The sequence below is a fragment of the Dermacentor variabilis genome, chromosome 5 (genome assembly GCF_050947875.1).
Source record: "Dermacentor variabilis isolate Ectoservices chromosome 5, ASM5094787v1, whole genome shotgun sequence".
NCBI classification, from domain to species: Eukaryota; Metazoa; Arthropoda; class Arachnida; order Ixodida; family Ixodidae; genus Dermacentor; species Dermacentor variabilis.
In genome coordinates, this window is record NC_134572.1 from 124,981,666 (window position 1) to 125,003,818 (window position 22,153).

Genomic DNA, 22,153 nt, shown 5'->3' on the forward strand with positions numbered 1-22,153 from the left:
CTGACTGTTTCACAGGCAGCCATAGGATGCGAAACAATTAGCCTGCCAATTGAAAGCTTGTATAGCGCGAAAGTGGACAGATGTAACGATGGTCTTTTATTGCTAAGCACTCATTTCAGTTTTAAAGCGCAGCTCCTATAGTCCATCTCACAAGTTGGTTGCAGCACTGCGAAAGCTGGCCGGATTTCAACCATATGGGAAGGCGAGCTCCTTCGCGTTGTGTTAGTCCGCGCTCGCTCGCAGCCGTGGCTTAATCGGTCGAACGAACGTACAGCGAGATCGTGCGAGTCTCAGCGGACGAATCTACAAATCCGGATAGGTCGAGCTCAGAATCTTTTAAGGTGAATCTTTTGTCACTGCCTAACGCCGAGTACACCGCACCGCATCATTTGAGTAGTACTTTTTTTTTTGTCGTTTGCGTTCTGTAGTGTGCTTACCGGTTGTCTGCGACCTACGGTTGCTCCTCACGGAAGCCGGTAAAAACGTCTAAAGATAGCCTCTTTCTTGTAAGGTTGGTTGTGTTTCTATGGGTGCTATGTAGTTTACAGCGATGCTGTATATGGCTCTCACCTCGGGATTTCTTCGTGGCGTGGTCCGTCAGCAGAATACGCTATGCGATAAAGCCAACTTTCTCGCTAATGCCTTGTAGCTCTCTATCTTTCTTAGAAAAAATAACTGTGCAAGGAGCCCGCTAAGACGACTACAACATTACTCCAAGTTTCATTTACTTGTCACAATTATTTAGTTTACAGTGGAGTTGTAAACGTTGCGGAATTCCAGTTTGTCGTCAATACATGGTCTTTTACGGGAGGAGCAAGATTAAAAAAAAACTGCTGTAACTTGTGCTTCACCGAAATTATCCCAAAACAATTTCTATGACGTTTGACCGTCCAGACTGCCACAAAACCGTGGGGATGTTTATCTCAGCTGATATCATGAATAATTATCAGTCGCAGTTTTCATACAAATAGCATGATGCCACCGCTACACCATTCCAGCAGCATCACAAGGTCGCTATGAAACGGTCAGCCCCATATTATCGGGATGCCTCATTATTGCACAAGCAGGTTTGTTCAGCAACCATCCCCATGTCACAGCCCAAAATCAAAGAAAGAGGCAAAAATAAAGAATGACAGTTGTCTAACGTATGCAGAGATGTAGAAAGCCTGACAGGACTGGTTTTGATTTGTACACTTCAGAAAGATACACATAACATAGACATTCTATTTTGAGAAAGTTGTTTGTATTATGTGCATGTGGTCTGCAGGGTGGCCTATTTATTGCACAAAAAGCTGTTTGAAAACCGTCAGCTTTGGTCATTGCAGATGAGTACTAAAACATTTGCAGATCTTTCGGTAATAAACATGAATTTTATGTTCACAGAAACAGCCAACTCAAAATATGTAAAACAAGAAAACCACCCTCAAAAGTAGAAATGCATGTTCAAGGCATTTTTGCTATTTCACATGACGGTTCTGAACATACCAATTTTCGGGTAAACGTTTGACGAAGCTTATAAGATGGGCTCACGCCTAATGTTCTCATACAACCTCCTGTGATCGTTCCTGGTTGAGTTAACAAGCAAGTTTGTTCGACAACTGCTAGGCCACAGCACCCCTCCCCCCCCAAAAAAAGAAGAGCTACAGCTGTCTAACCTATTGCAAAGTCGTTCAGAATGGAACGCCTCACCGGACAAGCATAGTTTTGAACGTTACGCACCCTTAAAAAAGACACGCGTAAAGTACACCGAATACACACAATACAATACCTGTCTTGATGAAGGCCATCACAGGTGCTCGCACCCGAGGTCGTCTTCATCAGCAGAGATGGTGCCATCGCTACTGGTTGTGTCCTGTCCGAGGCTCCCCTCCACTGGGTCCTGGCAGTCAACAACATCATCATCAATAATGTGGTCAACTTTCTTGGCCGAGTCTTCATCGTCTAGAATGTTCTGTGCATATTGCTTCCACTTCTCAGTCTCACTTGCTGCATCCCCTTTCATACAATCGGCTCCACGTCTCGCATCTTGAATGTCTTTTCTTTGGCCACGAAATCTTTGGCGTCACCCCATACGGGTCTCAAATCTGCTGTGCACAAATAAAGTTTATTCCTCTTCCTCCTCCTCACCCCATACGTGCTCTATCGGATTCAGTTGGCGGTGATAGAGGCAAGCGCACAGCGAGGTAGCCCGATGCTGCAGCGATACAGTCCATTTTGTATCGGCCTCCACTCGTGTTTGTGTTTTCGATGAGCTTCATGAGCTCAGCCTTTACCGTGTCCAGATCATACGCAACACCCTTTGCAGAAAGCCAGTCTTGTATTTCCATTTTTAGGCTGCTCATTCGCGGCACCTTATCCTGAATCATGGAATGATAAGATGCATTGTCGGCAACTATAACACTTCCAGGTGATAGAAGAGGCAGCACTTTCTCAGTGACCCACTTTTTGTAGTGCTCTCCATTCATCTCCTCATTATACTCATCTGAGCTTTTCTTTGGGCAAAATACTTCTCCTGTACCTTCAACAAAGCCATTTCCATTGCCGCAGCGGATTACAATAAGCCTGCCGCTTTTGCCATTGGGGTTTTGGAGGCCCGTCGACAGTCCGGATCGACGCGCCCTATGCAATGTATCTGCGATTTCTTCAACCCACACTTGACTACTCGTATGGCCAGCGCTGACCCATGTTTCGTCGGTGTAAAAAATCCGCTTACCTTGGCGTCGCAACTTCGCAATCTAGTGCAGGTAGCGGCGGTGAGACTGCACAATGTGCGTCACTTCGATGAGCAGTGCTTTCTGAGACCGCTTCTAGTGTCGGCAGCCCGACTTCTTCACTATCCTGCCCATAGTTGCCGTCGATAGGCATGGCAGCTCGCTGTCATGCCTATCGACAGCGACATTTTCCGCTTAGGGACAGCGGAAAATGATTTTTCCGAAAAAGAAGCTGTGCACGACCCTTCCCAACACACTCCATTCAAAGTCGTCCAGCTTCTTTAAGAGCGATAGCTCGACTGCTCCAGGTACAAACCCAGAAAACACCTCGATCCGGCAGGCTGACCTTCAAGCTCAGCCAAGGTCAAACTGGGACTTAGCCTGCCACTACCGGCGGTTGCTGCGTACGCCGCGTAGGCGCCCATATCTTGAAAGCTATCTATGATGTTTACAAAGTTCGCCGAGTGCTGGCGACTTCCTGTGAGCCATGCTTTCGACGCTTAGTTTTCGCGCTCGCGACCTCTTCCGCCAGAACGCTTCTTCGGTGTCAACACTCTGCCCGCCTTTTCTTTCTCCGACGCCCACTTGTACAGCGTCCGCTCGCTCACCTTCGTGACTTGTGCTATCTTCTTAACAGGAGAATGCATGCTGACTCCTACCCCACACTTCTTGCGAAGCGATTCCCACCCCCGTATTCATACATGCAATTTAAGTTGAAGCCCATGCTTGACTTGATCAAAGTGACGGCTATCGTGAATGCGCCGAAGGAAACGCAGTGAGCGTCTTTGGGCACGTTAACGCCAGGCGTCATCTAAATGAAGTCAAGCATGGGCTTCGACTTAAGTTGCATTTCTGAATACGGAGGTAAGACGTCTAGAGTCGTCTCGGGAAAACTTGCACTTTGGAAGAACGGCGGGCGCGAGACGCGACATCATTGTAGGACGCCAGGAGGAACGCCAGGTAGCGTCGAGGAGTGAGGACGTGTTTACGTCGGCTCCGCGAGCAACCAAGGATTCTGGTGGTTTCTTTGGCAAATATGATCTGTGAAAGTGTTAAAATCTATTTTCGGAAGTAACAAGGAGCCGGTGGACACAATTGCTTACGCCTGTGAGTGGATTTTTAGTGATTTTACGGCTAAAAGGCTGTGACCGGAGCACAACGCCGCGTTAAGCCTCACCTCGGCTTCGGCATGGCCCCGGCCGCGGACGGCGTCGACGGGCAGCCCCAAGCCAGCGGCAGCTCCCAGAGAAGCGGCAACATGGAAGTGACGGTGGATGGCACCGCAAAGGATCCTAAGGGATCCGACAACGCAGGATGGTTCACCATTTTGGAGAAAAGGAGGCAAAAGACCGTGCCAGCTGGCGCGGAGACAACGACGGACGCTCGGCGTGACACGCTCAAGAAGGGAGCAGGGAACAAGCAAGCGGAGCTATGGGTAGAATCGAACCTACCGAGACTGCCGGCTACGGGCTGGAAAGTGACTATACGACTACGAGAAGGCCTCGCGGTGCTTCAGAAAGCGCCGGAAGTGAGCCTCGGAAGAGCAATGTGAGAAACGCGGGCGTCAGTGTACAAGAAGCCAAGGGAGACCGCTTCGTGATAAGCACCAAACAAGGTACGATCATCTACCAAACATTATCGATGGATAATGCTAAAAGAATAAGCAAGATAGGTAAGATCAGAATCGGAGGCACGGATTGCGGTGTCGTCACGTACGTGAACGCACCGGAAAGTGGCGGGCGTGGAGTTAATCATGGAATAGAGGAAATACACTCCGATAAAGAAGTCCTTATCAACCTAAACGAGGATGAAGACAACCCGACAATCCTAGAAGCAAGAAGAACGGGCAAAACCAAAACTTCCCTCCTAACTTTTGACGAAGAGGAAGTTTCACGCAAGGTTTTCTTCATAGGAGCTATTCTAAGGTGCTTCCTATACAAGAAGATGTACAAAGTATGCTACAAGTGTGGAGGACTCTTGAACAGATCAGACGTGTGCGACAACAACGAACCGAGGTGTAGAGTGGGGTAACCAGACCACAAGAAGGACATCAATACGAGCCGTAGTGCCAACTCTGCGGGAAAGGAAACACGCCACCGGGGATAAGAAGTGCAGGAATTTATTCCACACCCCCTACATCGTGAAGAAGAGACAATGGGAGCAAAAACAAGCGGCCGAGGAGGTGAACCAAGGGTAACTTCGTAAAAGCAGGCGAAGCGAGAGATCGAGCAGCAGGACCAGGAGCCGCACGGAGTCCTTCCCGAGGCTACAAACGCCGCAACACCAGACGCAACAGAAGGAAACGAGTAACAAGGTGAGCTGGTCAGACAAGGTCTCCCAGGATTCAGGCAAGGAAAGAGGAAACTAGGGGCTAAAAGCGCTTATTAAGAGGCAGGAAGAGCAAATTAGAATACTGGTTGAGGATAGGAAAAAGGAGAGAGAAGAATTTTTAAAGATAATCGAGGTGATGAAAAAAGAGAACTATGGAAACAGTGCGAGACAGGAAGTGGGTGTAAGGGACGAAGTGCCCAAAACAGATCGGCCCTCAAACAAAAGGAAGAGAACGGGAGAGACAGACTCTGACAGACGGACAAAGTTACTGAGGACATTACCCTGATAGACGGAGCTATGATGCAATTCATGGAACAAGCGCGAGCGGAATTTGAAAAGCGCGACATCGCTCTTAAAGTAGAAATTGAGAAACGTGACTTCGCTTTAAAAGTGGAATTAGGTTGGTTTAAAACACAATTAACATTCAAAATGCGTTGGCAAAATAACACGATCTGGCAGTGAAATTGTAGGGCCTCCCTGAAAAAGAGAGCAGTCCTACAAACATTTCTAACCAACATCGATAAACCAGAAGTCATTGCGTTGCAAGAGTGTGGGAAAAATGCAAAATTGGCTGGCTACACAGCCTACACTGGGCAAGGTGACAATCGGCAGACAGCTATTTTAGTTAAAAGAAGCTTAGCAGCAGTCCTACACGAGACTGACACAAATCAGGTTGATCACGTCCTAAGTGAACTAGTACCGAGGAAAAGAAAAGGTAGGAGCCTATACGTTATCACCGTATAGAGCTCTCCTAAGCAAAATAAAAAAAAAGAATTGGGGCTTCGATCAGCTCATCGAAAGGGCGAAAAACATTGCAGGGAACAGCGCCATAGTCAAAGTCGGAGATCTTAACCCACAGCACACGGCTTGGGGGTACAAAACCTCGCAACAAAAAGGCAGGGAATTATGGGATACTAACTCCAAGCATGGACTAACCCTACTAACATATCCTCAAATCCCGACGAGAAAAGGAAATAGCGTTTCCAGGGACACCACGCCGGACCTTACTTTCATAGGGAACCGCACGATGGTGTAACACGGGAGAGGACTTTGGGAGCGACCACAGAATAATAGATACGGTGGTAGAACACGGCATACCAACTCCCGAACCCAAGCAGACCGAAGCGGTAAATTTAAACCTCTTTAGGCAGAAATTTGCCGAAAAAGAGGAGCTCACGGGTGTAGGCAATTGGTGCAACGCCCTCTTGGAAGCGGTTGAAGAGGCCACCGAGAAAGCGGAGGCAGACGAAACGCAAGATGTAGTATACCGGGAAATGGTCGGACTATGGAGGAAAAAGAGGCAGCTAGAGCAAAATCTGAGAGAGAATAGAAGCAATAGAAACATTAGGAGGGCATTAGCGCACCTGAACGGAGAGATTGAAGAATACGCACTCGAACTCACGAAACGAAATTGGAATAGCATGTGCGAATAGATGGATCACAAATTGGTAAATCAAATGCATGGCAAATATTGAGGCACCTACTAGATCCCCAAAGCAGCAAATCAGAGCCGCATAGAATCTTGCAGAAACTAGTGTATAAATACGAAGGTAGTAATAGACAATTGTTCGTTGAAGTTAAGGATAGATATCTTAAATCCGATCTGCAACAAACACTACCGGACTACAAAGAGGAAGAGAACCCCCTCTTGGACAGCCCCGTCATGGTAGGAGAGGTTAGGGCCGACTGAATCGACTAAGAACGAAAACAGCTGCAGGACCGGACAGAATCAGCAATCGGATGTTGAAGAACCTAGACGACAAGTCAATAGTAAACCTTACGAATTGTATGCAAGAGTGTTGAGAGAAGGGTAAAATCCCGAAAGAATGGAAGGACGCTAAATTAGTCCTAATTCCAAAACCGTGGAAAAAGCTCAGTCTCTAAAACCTCAGACCAATATCCTTCACGTCATGCATCGGGAAACTAATGGAACACGTGATACAATCTAGAATCAACAGGTGTTTGGGTGACCAAGACATATACGCTGACACGATGATAGGCTTCAGAACACACCTATCTGCGTGCGATGTCATGCTACCGCTTAAAGAACAAATTCTCGGCCACCAAATGAAGGACACAAAGGCCATCGTTGGCTTAGACGTGGCCAAAGCGTTTGACAATGTATACCACAAGGCAATCTTAGAAGAATTGAACAGCCTAAACGTAAGGAAACGTACCTGCGATCATGACTTTATGACTTTACGATTATGACTGCTATTATGACTCATGACGATTATGGCTTTGACTCAAAAAGGGGTCAAAATCATAGTGTCAGATTCCAACACAGCCACCAGGAATTATACCGCAGGGAGAATCTCCAAAGATTCACTCAACATATTGGTGAAAAGACCAATTCCAGAAGAATTAGTAAAGCTTATATGGACTCCTGCCCACGAAGGCTTGCCCAGCAACGAGAAAGCGCATGCATTGGCCAGAGAGCTTATTTACCGATACACCAATGCAGCCTCAACAGCCAGGGAGCCCCAAGAAAAAGAAGAAGGCATAAATACTTACGGCGAAATTCTCACTTATTATAGAATGGGAAGAAAAACACTGCCAGAGGCGCATAAGAAACTAAGTAAGCGAGAAGAAATTACATAGAGGCAACTCGAAGAGGGGGTGATCTGCAACCCCTACATTCTGAAGAGATGGCACGGTAACACTGAGAACATGAATTGCAAACACTATGGGGCAAAGGCAGACATGATCCACACAATATGTACATGTCCTAGATGCAATAAACCAGATAGGGATAGGCAATCCTGGGAGACTTTAATGACCAGCTCTAAGGAAGATGATCAAAGAGAAGTCATCCGCATGGCCCTGGACACCGCTGAGCTCCAAAGAGCATCAGCCAGCTGAAAATGGAGGAGGAAGCCCAAGAGACAGAAAGACTCTTGACTCCTCGGAGCTCTTCTTGCGTGTGCAAATAAACATTATTTCTCTCTCTCTGTAGCACGCCATTTTTGCTAATGACAGCGCACTACCCCGAAGGAAGCCTCCGCTTCGTCTTTTTCGCTCTTGCGTCCTATGTTCGTTTAACTGTATGCAAAAAAAGCTCTCAGTACTTTCTGAGCAATAGGCTCAAATCAGTGCTCAACCCGCGGATTGATTTCTGGCATATTTGCACCATATTTGAATGTGCAAGGTACTACATCTTCAGTTCTCTTGGCGGAAAGCAAAAAAAATCAATACTAAAGCCAAGGAGCTTAAGATAATCAAGGTGAAGGTCTCCTAGTGGGTCTTAAATTACATCAATACGCACAAGAATACCTCTTGTAGTGATTAGATCAAAGAACAGAAAGTGCAATGAGCGTACTATCTGGCCCTGCGCCGGGACACAGCCGCCTCGCGCTTCGTAGCTCCCACCCTGCTGCAACCAGCTTGTGAGTTGGAGCATAAGCGCCTGTTCCTAGGCTGCGCGCCGTCGTCCCTCGCCGTAACCACGTGAACGCGCTCGTGCCACTGTTCTCGCGTTCCTCGTCTTCTTCCACATCTGGATCCGATGCCGCTCATGTCAGCGTTCCCACGCTGCCTTTCGCGCTCGTGCCACTGCTAGCGCCTTCGTCGTTGTCTTCCACCTCCGACTCCGATGCCGCTCACCAACTGTCCCTCCCTCTGCGAAGGTTTTGACGGCACTGGCCCACTTCCAGTCGGCGCAGTGATTTCGGTCACAAATTATTTTCTTCAATACACCGAGATTTTGAAACCACGTATCAAGCTGCGCTCAAATTTCGCATTAAGGAGTAGCGTAATCTTGTTGCACCTTTTTCCGTAACCAGCCCACAAAGTGCACTATGGTAGCGGAGGGTGTGAAACTAATTGTGGATATTCTAAAATTGTACGTCATCGAAAGAAGAAAAGCGGCACCAAATCAGAGGTGGGAGTAAACTGGCTGCAGCGTTTTCACTACTCGTCTCTTCCTTGCCTTACTAGAAGGTTGAAGTCCGTGCTCTTGCTTTGCACGCGATTCGCCGCTGAAAGTGAATTTTCGGCACATATCGCTCCCACGCTCCATGCTCTGCAACGGAACGGCACGTGCACATAGGACCTCGCAAATAGGGTCCCAAACGTTGAGAGCAGTGCAACGTGACCGGCACGCTACAATAGCACCCGATCTTATTGAATTCCTCGAAGGCAACTTTACCAGCATCTCCGCGCTTTCCTAACATTCGCGTGCTTCAGCCCACTTGGTCTCCGTGACGCCGGGGCGAGAACGAGACTTTATTTGGGACCGCTTCAGTGCCGCCACGGGCGGTTGACAACAACACCGAGCGAGTCGGCCTGTTTGTCGAGCACTTTGGCGGCGTCATCGTTGGAAGGCTTGCACATCGTTCGCCGGGGTGTGGCCTGCTCGGGAAGACGTAGCGCGATCGACAGCTTCATTTTGCTTTCCTCATTTTCTTTCTGGAGAAGCCGGGTGCGGGACGCTCTGTAGAGGGACTGCGTGCCGGGTGATACTTCCCGGTGACGGCTGCTCAACGAGGATGCAAGGTTCTTCTTTTGCTAAGACGTCAATAGGCACTCATCAATATAGACAGTGTGGTGGACGGTGCATAAATCAGAACACCTTCGGCATGTTCGACACATTAGACAGCTTTAGATTAGCGTTTGTCACCTCATGCAGGATGTTACGGTGTGCATCCCTTCAAGACTTTAAGGAGCGGGAACGCAAACGAAAGAAGGACGTTAGAAGAGAGTGCAGTCTGGTGTCTTGTGCCAAACGTATTCATGCCAACGCGATCCATTAACAACCACTTTGTTGCTATGCGGACGCGTCTCATTTGGGCATACGGGCGCCGGAATCGCCGAATGATCTCAGAAACTGGACAGGCTATGTACTCATTAGTAACGTTTCAGGTGAGATGTTAACAGCCCCCCCACTCTGGCGTTAACATCATTTATTAAAGCTAGATTTCTCCTTATTGAATATTAATCAAATAAGCTGTGTCGCAGAGTTGCACAGTGTTTTCATTTTCTGCCCTTGAACACCTCCATTGTCATCTGGATGCATAACATCTACACCTATTGTTTTTGGAATGATACTGGTATTTAAAAGTTTCCTGAAACTTCGCACTTGGTCTTACTCCGGTATTTTCTATCATTGTTAAAGATCCATTGGAAAGTTAGGTTGTACAATCGAAAGATTTAAAGCAATTGTCTAGGGAACATTTGATCCGAAGAACTTTCTATAATTGGTGCATTATTAAAGTAGGTAAACGAAAGTGTTGTAACACCATGCTGCCAGAAGGCAAGGGCCACTAGGAATATAGGCAGTCTTCCTTTGTCTCAACTAGTGTTCACAAGTGACATACCTTCCCTGCCTTCTCTTATACTGTAGCTGAAGAACCACGCCATGTTCATTTCACAAGCCCTGCCTCCTTTTTTCTCCGTTTCTTTTTTGCTACACTGGGCACTTCCAGCGGTGGTTTTGCGCATTGTGCATTAGATGACTTACCGAACTTGCAGACCATCTTTGGCGGTGTTGCAGGCTGTGTGTCTGAATGAGCATCTATGCATTTGATCTTGATTCTTCAACACCAAGCAGAACTCCCTTGAGAGGAAGCATGCAGAAGCTTTCGTTTTAGACTTCATCTCTTTTCGTGCGATGCAAAAGTTTGATGGTTTGCAGACACGATTGTCGGGACATGAACTATGCACCGCGCTTGTCTGTTTGCAGCCCAGCCCTTTAAAGTACAACGTTGCCATATCGACACATGTTGAAAATATCAACTAGTATTTCTCCTGGACAAGCTTGCTTACAAAAGATTGTGCACCAGACACGCTTTTGGGCAGTTAACCGCCAAACAACACTGCATTACTGTACTGTTTGGATCTGGACTGCTGGTACGATCTGTTGGGAACTCGGCGCTGACGCCCGTGGTTGTACCTGGGTCGCAAGCCCCAAGGGTAGCGTTGGCCTGGCGGCCTGGGGTACAACTCGAAGCATCCGAAGGTCCCGGCAAAGCATGAGTCGACTGGTAACAACGAAACAACTTGTTTATTTTAACATCGCAAAGAGTTGGCGGTCAGGTTGACCGAAGTAGAGAGACGGGAGAGCACTTCACTCAACAGAAGAAATCGGAGCCCTTCTCTTTGGCGTCCGGGGGCAGCTGTTTTTATACTCTCGCAGTTGAGGGCAAGAAGGAACCCCTCAAAAGACGAGCACGTGAATGTACAATGGGCTAATGGTGACGCACACTGTCGTGGCGCTGCGCACGATCTCGTAGCACCCTGTCGTGGCGCTGCGCACGATCTCGTAGCACCCTGTCGTGGCGCTGCGCACGATCTCGTAGCACTCTGTCGTGGCGCTGCGCACGATCTCGTAGCACCCTGTCGTGGCGCTGCCGGTCGGACACAATGACTGTAATGAGAGGCTGGTCCCTGCTTTGGCATCGCCTGTTTCGGGCACAATGACTGGAACGAGATCCCTGCTTTGGCATCGCCTGTTTCGGGCCCAATAACTGGAATGAGATCCCTGCTTTGGCATCGCCTGTTTCGGGCACAATGACTGGAACGAGATCCCTGCTTTGGCATCGCCTGTTTCGGGCCCAATAACTGGAATGAGATCCCTGCTTTGGCATCGCCTGTTTCGGGCACAATGACTGGAATGCGAGGAGGATCCCTAGGCGGTCGCATCGCCGCAGACGCGCCTGGAAACACCTGGCGATGAGTGTTGCGGCGACGACGATCGGGCCAAAATGTCTGCCGCCCCGCCGCAGTCGCGCCGGCAAAACCACGTGTCGCAGGCGAAACGCAACAGACCGCCCCGCCGGGGGAAGGAGATCCCGATGGACAGGGGACTGCATCCGCTGTCCGGAGGGATGTCGCTCGATGATGCTCATAACCGAAGTCGGGCGTCCCTTGACGTTTCTTGAGCGCAGCGCACAGAGAAGGCCTCGTTCTCTCGTTCAGGTTCGCACGGGACACTGCAAAGTGACTTCGGGAGAGTTCACATTTTTGTTCTCGTTCCCGGCAAGCGTTAGAACTACGCTGAAAACTCAACCGCTCAGTCAGCAAGCACGGCACAACCCTCACTAAGCCCTGCCAGGCTCTTTCCCCTTTTTATACCACTGCCTAGTTCCTTACAGTAGTCTAGCATCACTCAGAACGCGTCCACAAATTGAAAAATTGCACTAGAAAGCATATCATCACTTTGAAACACTAAACAAAAGCAATATGTTAAAAAAAATCCTGCCTCAGGAAGAAAACATCAGTAACAAACAATTTTGAGGCTGATTCCTACGTTAGGGGCTTCGACTTAAGCCATCTGCGTTACCGTTGAGACTCCCCTTTTTGTAACGCACCTCAAAGGAATATTGTTGTAAAGCGAGGCTCCAGCGCAGGAGGCGGCCATTTTTGGGAGAGATGGTCTGCAGCCATTGGAGAGGGCAGTGATCCGTCTCAATGATAAACCTCGAGCCGGCTAGATAGCATGACAATTTCTGAACGGCCCACACGAGACACGCACACTCTTTCTCGGTGGCGCTATACGCCTGCTCACGACTGGTCAGCTTACGACTAGCATACAGGACGGGGTGTTCTACTTCTCTATTTTCCCGTTGGCACAGTACAACGCCCATGCCTCGCTCACTAGCATCGCACTGAACAATGAACCCTTTTGTATAGTCTGGCGATCGTAGCACAGGCTGGCTTGTTAGGGCACTCTTTAGGGCGCTAAAAGCTCTTTCCTTGGTCTCGTCCCAGACGACTGTTTGAGGCTCTGTTTTTCTTAGAGCATCCGTCAGGGGAGCCGCGATATCAGAGTACCTAGGGATGTACCTCTGATAGTAGCCGGCGACACCCAAGAACGACCGAATATCGGTCTTTGTGCGCGGTTGCGGAAAGTCTCGCACAGCGGCCACTTTTATTTCAGAGGGGCGGCGACGACCCTGACCAATCATGTGACCGAGGTAGACAACCTCGGCCTGTGCTAACTGGCACTTAGGAGCCTTGACTGTCAAGCCCGCTTCGCGCAGGCGGGTTAGCACTGCCCGCAAGTGTGCCATATGCTCAGACCAGGATGCGGAGAATATCGCTACGTCGTCTAGATACGGTAAAGCGAATTCTTGCTGTCCCCGCAACACTTTATCCATGAGGCTTGAAAAACAGTATGGCGCGTTCTTCAAACCAAAACTCAACACTTTAGGACGGAATGTTCCCATTGGTGAAATGAACGCCGCATACCTACTAGCCTCTTCTGTAAGTGGAACCTGCCAATAACCCCTGACAAGATCTAGGGTGGAAATAAACTGAGCGCTACTAACTTTCTCAAGGCGCTCCTCGATGTTAGGGATCGGATAAATTTGATCCTTAGTGATGGAATTAAGCCTGCGGTAGTCGACGCAAGGACGAGGTTCCTTGCCCGGTACCTCAACTAAAATCAAAGGGGAGGTATAATCACTCTCACCTGCCTCAATAACACCGAGCTGTAGCATTTTCTTTACCTCAGCCTCCATAATATCGCTCTGGCGGGGTGACACCCGATACGCCTTGGATCGTACTGGCTCTGGGGAGGTAAGTTCTATATCATGAGTAAGTACCGAAGTCCTACCAGGCCTCTCAGAGAACAGACCTTGAAACTCTTGTAATAGCTGGTGTAGTTCGGTTTTCTGCTCAGGCGACAGCGGTGCTTTACTGATAAGGTCACTAATGACTTGACCGGTGTCTTCCCTGTTCGTCACTGAGCCTAGTCCCGGAAGCTCGACTGGAAGCTCTTCAGGAACGTTTATCATCATGCACACCACTGCTTCCCGTTGTCTATAAGGTTTGAGCAGATTACAGTGGTAAACTTGCTGTGCTTTCCGCTTTCCTGGCAGACTTACCACGTAGTTAACGTCCGACAGTTTCTGAACAATTCGTGCTGGGCCCTCCCACTGCACGTCTAGTTTGTTGTTTAGCGATGTGCGCAATATCATGACCTCATCGCCAACCTCAAAACGACGGGCCCTGGCTGTCCGATCATAATAAACCTTGGCCCTCTGCTGGGCCTTTGTCATTGCTTCACCTGACAACTCCTGTGCCCTTCTTAAGCGTTCGAGGAGCTTAAGCACGTACTCCACCACGACTGGGTCGTCGCCCCTACCTTCCCACGATTCTCGAAGCATGCGAAGCGGAGATCGAAGCGAGCGACCGTACACCAGTTCAGCTGGCGAAAACCCCGTAGCCGCATGCGGCGCGGTCCTTAAAGCAAACATCACCCCAGGCAGACACAGCTCCCAGTCAGTTCGATGTTCAAAACACAAGGCTCTCAACACGCGCTTCATGACGGAGTGGAGCTTCTCAACGGAATTCGACTGTGGGTGGTACACTGAGCTGTGTAGCAGCTTTACCCCACACCTTTCGAGAAAAGTTGTCGTCAAAGCGCTAGTAAACACTGTGCCCTGATCTGATTGGATTTCCGCAGGAAAACCAACTCGCGCAAATATGGACAGTAGTGCATTGACTATCTCAACTGAGCTGAGTTCTTTAAGCGGCACTGCTTCAGGGAACTTTGTCGCTGGGCAGATCACAGTCAAAATGTGTCTGTACCCCGTGGCTGTTACCGGCAGAGGTCCCACAGTATCAATAACGAGCCGTCTAAAAGGCTCCGTAATGATAGGTACCAATTTCAACGGCGCCCTCCATTTGTCCCCTGGTTTGCCCACCCGCTGACAAGTGTCACATGTCCTCACGAAATGGTCTGCGTCCCGAAAACACCCTGGCCAATAGTACTCTTGCAAGAGACGGTCCTTAGTTTTCTTAACTCCTAGGTGTCCGGACCACGAACCCCCGTGTGACAAGCGCAACAGATCCTGACGATAGCATTGAGGCACGACCAGCTGATCGAACTCCACTCCTCTTCGGTCTAGATACTTCCGGTACAGGACTCCACCTCTTTCCACAAAACGCGCAGTTTTCCTGGCGATACCTTCTTTGACATTGCAGCGCACGTTTTCCAGGCTGCCATCCTTTTTTTGCTCGGCTATCAAAGCCGTCCGGCTGACTTTTAGCAACCTATCAAGTCCGTCTGACGTAGGCGCGATGAGCAAATCAGTAGATAGCTCTTCTAACTTTCCCGTGTCGGGCGTTTCCTCTCCAGTATCTGGCGCCTTTAACGTTACAGACTCAAGTTTATTCAGTTCGGGCGTGCTCAGAATATCAGCTTGCTGCGCCTCTGACCCTTTTTCGTTGTTTGATAACGTCGGCCCCGCAACTACCGCCTTTGCAGCGAGCTCCCGAACCTTCGACCTGGTTAAGGCCTGAACACTAGCTTCACCAAACAAAAGCCCCTTCTCGCGCAGGAGGTGATCGGACCTGTTTGAAAATAGGTACGGGTACTGGGGTGGCAGCATAGATGACACTGCGGCCTCCGTCTCAAGCGCTCCGAAAGGTCCTTCAATAAGCACTTTTGCTACCGGCAGACACACGCTATGAGCTTCCACGGCTTGCTTGATCCATGCGCACTCGCCCGTGAACATATGCGGTTCTACGTAAGACGGGTGAACTACATCCATCGTAGCTGCAGAATCGCGAAGCACTCGGCACTCTTTCCCGTTCACGAGGAGGTCTCGCATGTAAGGCTCGAGAAGCTTCATGTTCTCGTCCGTGCTGCCTATTGAAAAAAACACAACTTTTGGTGTTGTTTCCGGACACTGCGCCGAAAAGTGACCCGGCTTCTGGCACGTATAACACACGCGCGCTCGCCTCATCTCGAACCGCTTTCTGCGTTTGGCTGCCGCCGTCTCTTTACGTTTGGTCGGACTGCTTTCACTCGCATCCTCACTACGCGTGTCCCCCTTAAATCTCATGGGCGTGAACCTTGGCCTCTCAAACTGGGAGCCAAATTCACCCTTTTGACCGTCCTTAGCTCCGCGAGCTCGACGCGTCACAAACTCCTCGGCTAGCTCAGCGGCTCTAGCCACCGTACTCACGTCTGGCCTATCCAAGACCCAGTATCGCACGTTCTCCGGTAACCGACTATAAAACTGTTCTAGCCCGAAGCACTGCAGAACTTTATCGTGGTCACCAAACGCTTTCTCTTCTTTGAGCCACTCCTGCATGTTCGACATAAGCCTATACGCAAACTCTGTATATGACTCACTTTTGCCTTTCTCATTTTCCCGAAACTTCCGACGGAACGCCTCCGCAGACAGCCGGTACTTTTTTAGCAGACTCGATTTTACTTTGTCGAAATCCTCTGCCTCCTCTCTATCCAAGCGAGCGACTACGTCGGCCGCCTCGCCGGGTAACAAAGTGAGCAAGCGCTGTGGCCACGTTTCCCGAGAGAACCCCTGCTTCTCGCACGTTCGCTCAAAGTTAACCAGGAACAAACCAATGTCCTCTCCAAGCTTAAACGGCCGCATCAGGTCAGTCATTTTGAACAATACTCGTTCTCCTGCACCGTGTGCCTGACTTCCATTACGAGCGCGTTCCATCTCTATCTCGAGACGCTTCATTTCCAAAGCGTGTTGACGGTCACGCTCTTCTTTTTTCTCTTGTTGCTCTCGCTCTTTCTGTTCTTTACGTTCGCGCTCTTCTTTTTCTTTTTGCTCTTTAAGTTCGCGCTCCTGTCTTTTTGCAGTCTCTCTCTCTTCAATGGTCTCAAGGCATTCCGACAGCTCGTCATCCTCAGCCTCTAACTCAAGAATAGCCTTTATCAGTTCCGGTTTTCTTAGTTTGTCTGAGACATCCAGACCCAACTCTCTTGCAAGCTCCAACAATTTCGGTTTGCGCAACGACTTCAAATCCATGGCTGCTCTGAATGCTGCTTTCTCTACTGCTTACTATTGTCTTGCCGCAACTAACCCGGCAGCAACGACAACCACAATTACCAGCTCTGTTTCTGACACTAACAAAAAGCCTGGCAAAGCTCAGTAGAAGAAAGTCCCGCACTCACCAAACCTCGCAGGCAGGAATTCCGCGCAGTCGTTCCGCTGCAGGCAACCAGTCGTCACACAGGGCTCGTTGCACTGCTCCCGGATCGTCGTTGAGCTGCTCAGCATACAGTCAACTGCATCTCTTCGCTGCTGGCCTCCGTTGTCGCGATCTCACCGCTGGCAGACCGTTGTTTGAAGTCGGAGGCGATCTCACCGCTGCCAACCAGATGTTTCGGATCTGACTGCTGGTACGATCTGTTGGGAACTCGGCGCTGACGCCCGTGGTTGTACCTGGGTCGCAAGCCCCAAGGGTAGCGTTGGCCTGGCGGCCTGGGGTACAACTCGAAGCATCCGAAGGTCCCGGCAAAGCATGAGTCGACTGGTAACAACGAAACAACTTGTTTATTTTAACATCGCAAAGAGTTGGCGGTCAGGTTGACCGAAGTAGAGAGACGGGAGAGCACTTCACTCAACAGAAGAAATCGGAGCCCTTCTCTTTGGCGTCCGGGGGCAGCTGTTTTTATACTCTCGCAGTTGAGGGCAAGAAGGAACCCCTCAAAAGACGAGCACGTGAATGTACAATGGGCTAATGGTGACGCACACTGTCGTGGCGCTGCGCACGATCTCGTAGCACCCTGTCGTGGCGCTGCGCACGATCTCGTAGCACCCTGTCGTGGCGCTGCGCACGATCTCGTAGCACTCTGTCGTGGCGCTGCGCACGATCTCGTAGCACCCTGTCGTGGCGCTGCCGGTCGGACACAATGACTGTAATGAGAGGCTGGTCCCTGCTTTGGCATCGCCTGTTTCGGGCACAATGACTGGAACGAGATCCCTGCTTTGGCATCGCCTGTTTCGGGCCCAATAACTGGAATGAGATCCCTGCTTTGGCATCGCCTGTTTCGGGCACAATGACTGGAACGAGATCCCTGCTTTGGCATCGCCTGTTTCGGGCCCAATAACTGGAATGAGATCCCTGCTTTGGCATCGCCTGTTTCGGGCACAATGACTGGAATGCGAGGAGGATCCCTAGGCGGTCGCATCGCCGCAGACGCGCCTGGAAACACCTGGCGATGAGTGTTGCGGCGACGACGATCGGGCCAAAATGTCTGCCGCCCCGCCGCAGTCGCGCCGGCAAAACCACGTGTCGCAGGCGAAACGCAACAGTACCTGCACTAGTGTCATCAATTTGTAACCTGTTTAAGTGCATGGCATTGTGTGACGAATATCTTCATTGGACAAAGACAGTTGCAAATACATGCAGAGTAGTGACGCTCTGGACGCTGTGTTTTATGCCGCAGTAACTAAGTACCGGCACCATGTGATTGCCTTATGCAGAAGCAACAGATTTGGTTCCCCAGTTTGCCCGTTCTTTCTATGTGCTGAAACGCAGTTTGCCAGCAGCAGCACTGTAGCACAGTCTAGCAGGTGGAGGAAACAGTTTTAGTTAGACAGGCTGTGATTTAATGTTTGCAAATTCACCGCTTGAGGCACGTGCATGTCCAGCGTCTGAACTGAATGGGCATTGACATGCTAGAACGTAGGAGTGCATGCACCCTTTGCAACAAACATACTTGCCCATGGGCAGAGCTTGGTTTGATGCGTCGGGTTTGACAAGCATTGATACAAGCATGCGTCTGTCATCGTTCAAAATATCGGAGCACAATGTTTGTTGCTTCTCTATTGGGTGGAATCGGCATACCTTAGTGGGATACTCAAATTGCTGTGGTGCCTCTTGGACAGCACTTGTTCGCTTTAAGAGGAGTCCCAAAGAGGGTGATCATCACACACTTGGCGCTGTCCAGCTAAGCAACATTACTAAGTCCTTTTTAAAACAAGTTGTAGAGCATTTTCTGAAGGCATTTCTTTTTTTTTCCGTGCTGGTTATGAGCATGTCAGCGGAGCAATGTAAATCATCATGAACCAGGTTTTGTGCATTTTTCTTGCTTTTGAACAAAGTAGTTGTGCAATATGAGAACTGTTCAGGCACAGTGTGAATGATCACAGCATTGAAATATACCAACAATGCTGCTGCTCTTGAATTCGCCTTCCAGTATTCTGGTATAGATCTGCTTTAGTGCATCGCTATTGCGCTAAATACTTCTAATCTTTCCAACCTTGTTCCAAGAACCCAAGTGAAAGTTAAAGTCAGTCGTCGAGCTCAGCAAGGTTTAGTATTGTTTCGTTCTCTCAAGATGGCATGCATCCACTATGGGAGATTGGCCAAGAATCTTATGCAACTTTAGCAAAGAAGTTTTGGTCGTCCTCTTCAGAAAGGAAACATTTAAAAACGATCAAAGGAGATGAAAAATGGCGTAACGTACGAAGAACTTGGCAAGGCAACAGCTGTGAAACATGGAAATTCGAGAGAAGTAATTTTTTTGCCTTTCTTTATTAATGAAGATACTTTGCCATCTCATTTACATCAGATGTCAGGTTCATTTACATGAACCTGATATTAATGTGTCGAACAACTGCATTATCTTGCATCCTTCGTGTTGGTGAAGGATGTTACCTTCAGGAGATGGTGACATGTCGCCAGAAAGTCCAGAGGACACATAATCTTCGTTTATTTTGTAATGATAAAGAGACCATTTTTTAAATTCTTGCTATCATATGGTTTAAAATTATGGTTCAGAGCTGCGCATTATGGTCATACCCACAAAGCAATTTGCGCTGATCTTCACTAGTTCATTGAAGCATCCAGGTGGATGCATTGTTAGGGGGCAAAGTGTGTGCTCCATTTTCTTATATTCGCATGATCTTTCCATTATTATTTTCCATTTCTTTCTGCAAGTCCACATCAATTGTCTTGTTCTTATATTTTTTGTTTACATGTATTTGCTAGTTATTTCATTTCTTGATGTGTGGCCCATCCCCTGGCGAGTGTGCACCACGTTTAAAAAACCGACGTCAACTATGTGCAGTACAAAAGCGTAGGCTGTTAGGCCAGTTGGTGCATCATGCAGTGTCGCTGAGTGGAAGTACGGGTGGGAAGAAACGGAGTGGGCAGGACAGACGCTCACTTACAACTGAGGTTTAATGAAAAGTTTTGCAGGGAGCGGAGGTCAGCACATGCGCAGTCAAAAAACTGATACAAAGCTCGAGCATAATCACACGCAAGACCCACACAAGCTCCATACAAGACCCTCATTTCTGAGCAAGATGTGTTGAATTTTCTGTTTAGGTGTTGTCTTTAAGAGTGCAGCGTACTGCAATTAAACCATTCGTGACTCAGTTACTTGTTGGACATAAGCATATGACACACTTGTGCACTCTCGTAGAAAACTTTGTGCCAGTACACAAGTATAATTTGCTTATTATTGACGAACTGCTTACTGGTATTCGCAAATGTCTGCTGGTGCTTCACACAAGACCCTCATTTCTGACTCAGATGTGCTGCGATTTTCTGTTTAGTTGCGGTCTTTAAGAGTAGAACATACTGTAACTAAGTCATGAGACGTGGATTGTCAGACAAGTCATGCGTGGCTCACTTCTTTACTGGAGATAAGCATATAACACACTTAAGAAACCTAATAAGAAACGTTGTGCCAGTATACAAGAATAAATTGCTTTTTTCAATCATATTTTCTACAATGTGTATTTATTGGAGGCAGGATCACAATATTCCCCACTGCTGTTTTTGTCGACAGCTCTGGTACCGCCAGGTTGTTGTACTAGAACAAGGCAGGCCAACGAATTATCTGAGAAGCGTCGCAAACCTCCATTCAAGAAGCTTTTCTTTTTGCAACAATTGTGTACAGAAGTCTGCAACAATATTGTGAACAAAACTTACCTGACACCGGTACGGTCCAGGCAATTTGGCAAGCGAATAGTTATATGTTAAGCAAGGAAATATTGTTTACTGAAGGATAATTCAACTCGCTAGTTTTATTGATGAACCGGTTTTATTGAACACACTGGCCGCCATACTGCGGCGGCTGCGTGGGCAGACTTGTCGCTATATGCTTTCAATTTCAGGGAAGCCGTAACCTCTTCTGGCTTGGCTCGCTTCCCGACGACGACTTCCTCGTTACTCGTCCTCGTTTCTTGGCACGCTTTATCGGCGGCATCCTCCCTTCACGGTTTCGTCCCGTGGCTCGTAGCCCCGCCTTTGCTTTGCCCGTGTCGAAGCTCGTAGGCCCGTTTCTCGCGCGGCATTGTTTCTTTGCCGCGGGCTCTTTCGCCCTAGTGGAAACGCTGGAAGAGGAATGCACTCTCTTGCGACCACCACGCCCGCTTCTGCGCGCCGGTGCGGCCGCCGGCAAATCTACCGCACGCGCGCCGCTGCCTGACGATATAGATCCGTTTCTCAAGCGGCGCTATTTCTTTGCCGCGGGCTCGTTAGCCCTGGTGGAAAGGCTGGAAGCGGAATGCCTTCGCTTGCGAGCGCCGCGCGTGTGGCTCCGTGTCGACGCGGCGGCCACCGGCAAATCACCTGATACTACGGTAGTGACGGCACGACGGCTCATGGCCCGTCGTACCCCACTCGACATCGGCGGTTCGTTTGCAGGCGGGCGATCCTCCTTGCGCTTGTCCACCCAGCTGGCTGTGCGCCCGGGGACGAGAGTTGACAGGCGTCGTGTCTTGCGAGTCCTCGCCACGCTCTCTGTGTTTGCGTCCGGCTGGCGTTCCCGCTTGCGTTTGTTGCTAATGCGGGACCTACGCCTAAGGCCCAGCTGGTTTTTACCAGTGTTTGGCTTGACAGCTGTCGAGAGGCCAACGCTCCTTTCGCTTCGTTCGTTTCCTGGGCCATTATCTGAACGGGCTCGATGATGCTTTGCAGAATACGCATCAACGACTGCCGGGGCTTGATCACAACGTGGTCTCTTCCGCTGGCCTCTGCTCCCGCTGATGCTATCCACAGAGTTTGTTCTTTTGCGTTTCTGGACGCTCCGCGTGTTGGGTCGGCTCGTGGGTGGACGTGGGAGATTCTCACTAAAGGTCACCTTTTCCCCCCGCAAACCAGAAGTTTCTAGAGGCACCTTCAACCAAGCAGTCGCGTTAGGCTGAACTGCTTCGGGCTGCCGCAACCCTGCACCACGGCGGCTGTGGCGCTGTAGCATGTTTGAGATCTAAGTTCTTGATTACTTGCGTCCTTCGGCTGGCAGTCCGGCCCCGGCACGGTATTTCTCGGCCGGCCCGCTGGCTTCCTCTTGCACTCGGGCGGACCGTTGTAGTGCCGGTGTAGACAGGCGAGCTGACAGAATGGCGGCCTACGGAAGCATCCTGGTAAGACAGCTCGCTCAATAACAC

At 49.4% G+C, this 22,153-nt stretch overlaps 1 protein-coding gene across 2 annotated transcripts in view; it reads left to right on the forward strand.

Annotated features, from left to right (window-relative positions):
• The window catches only part of LOC142583140 (atrial natriuretic peptide receptor 2-like), a 385,116-nt gene that overhangs the window by 180,171 nt on the left and 182,792 nt on the right, over window positions 1-22,153 (forward strand). The window lies entirely within an intron of this gene.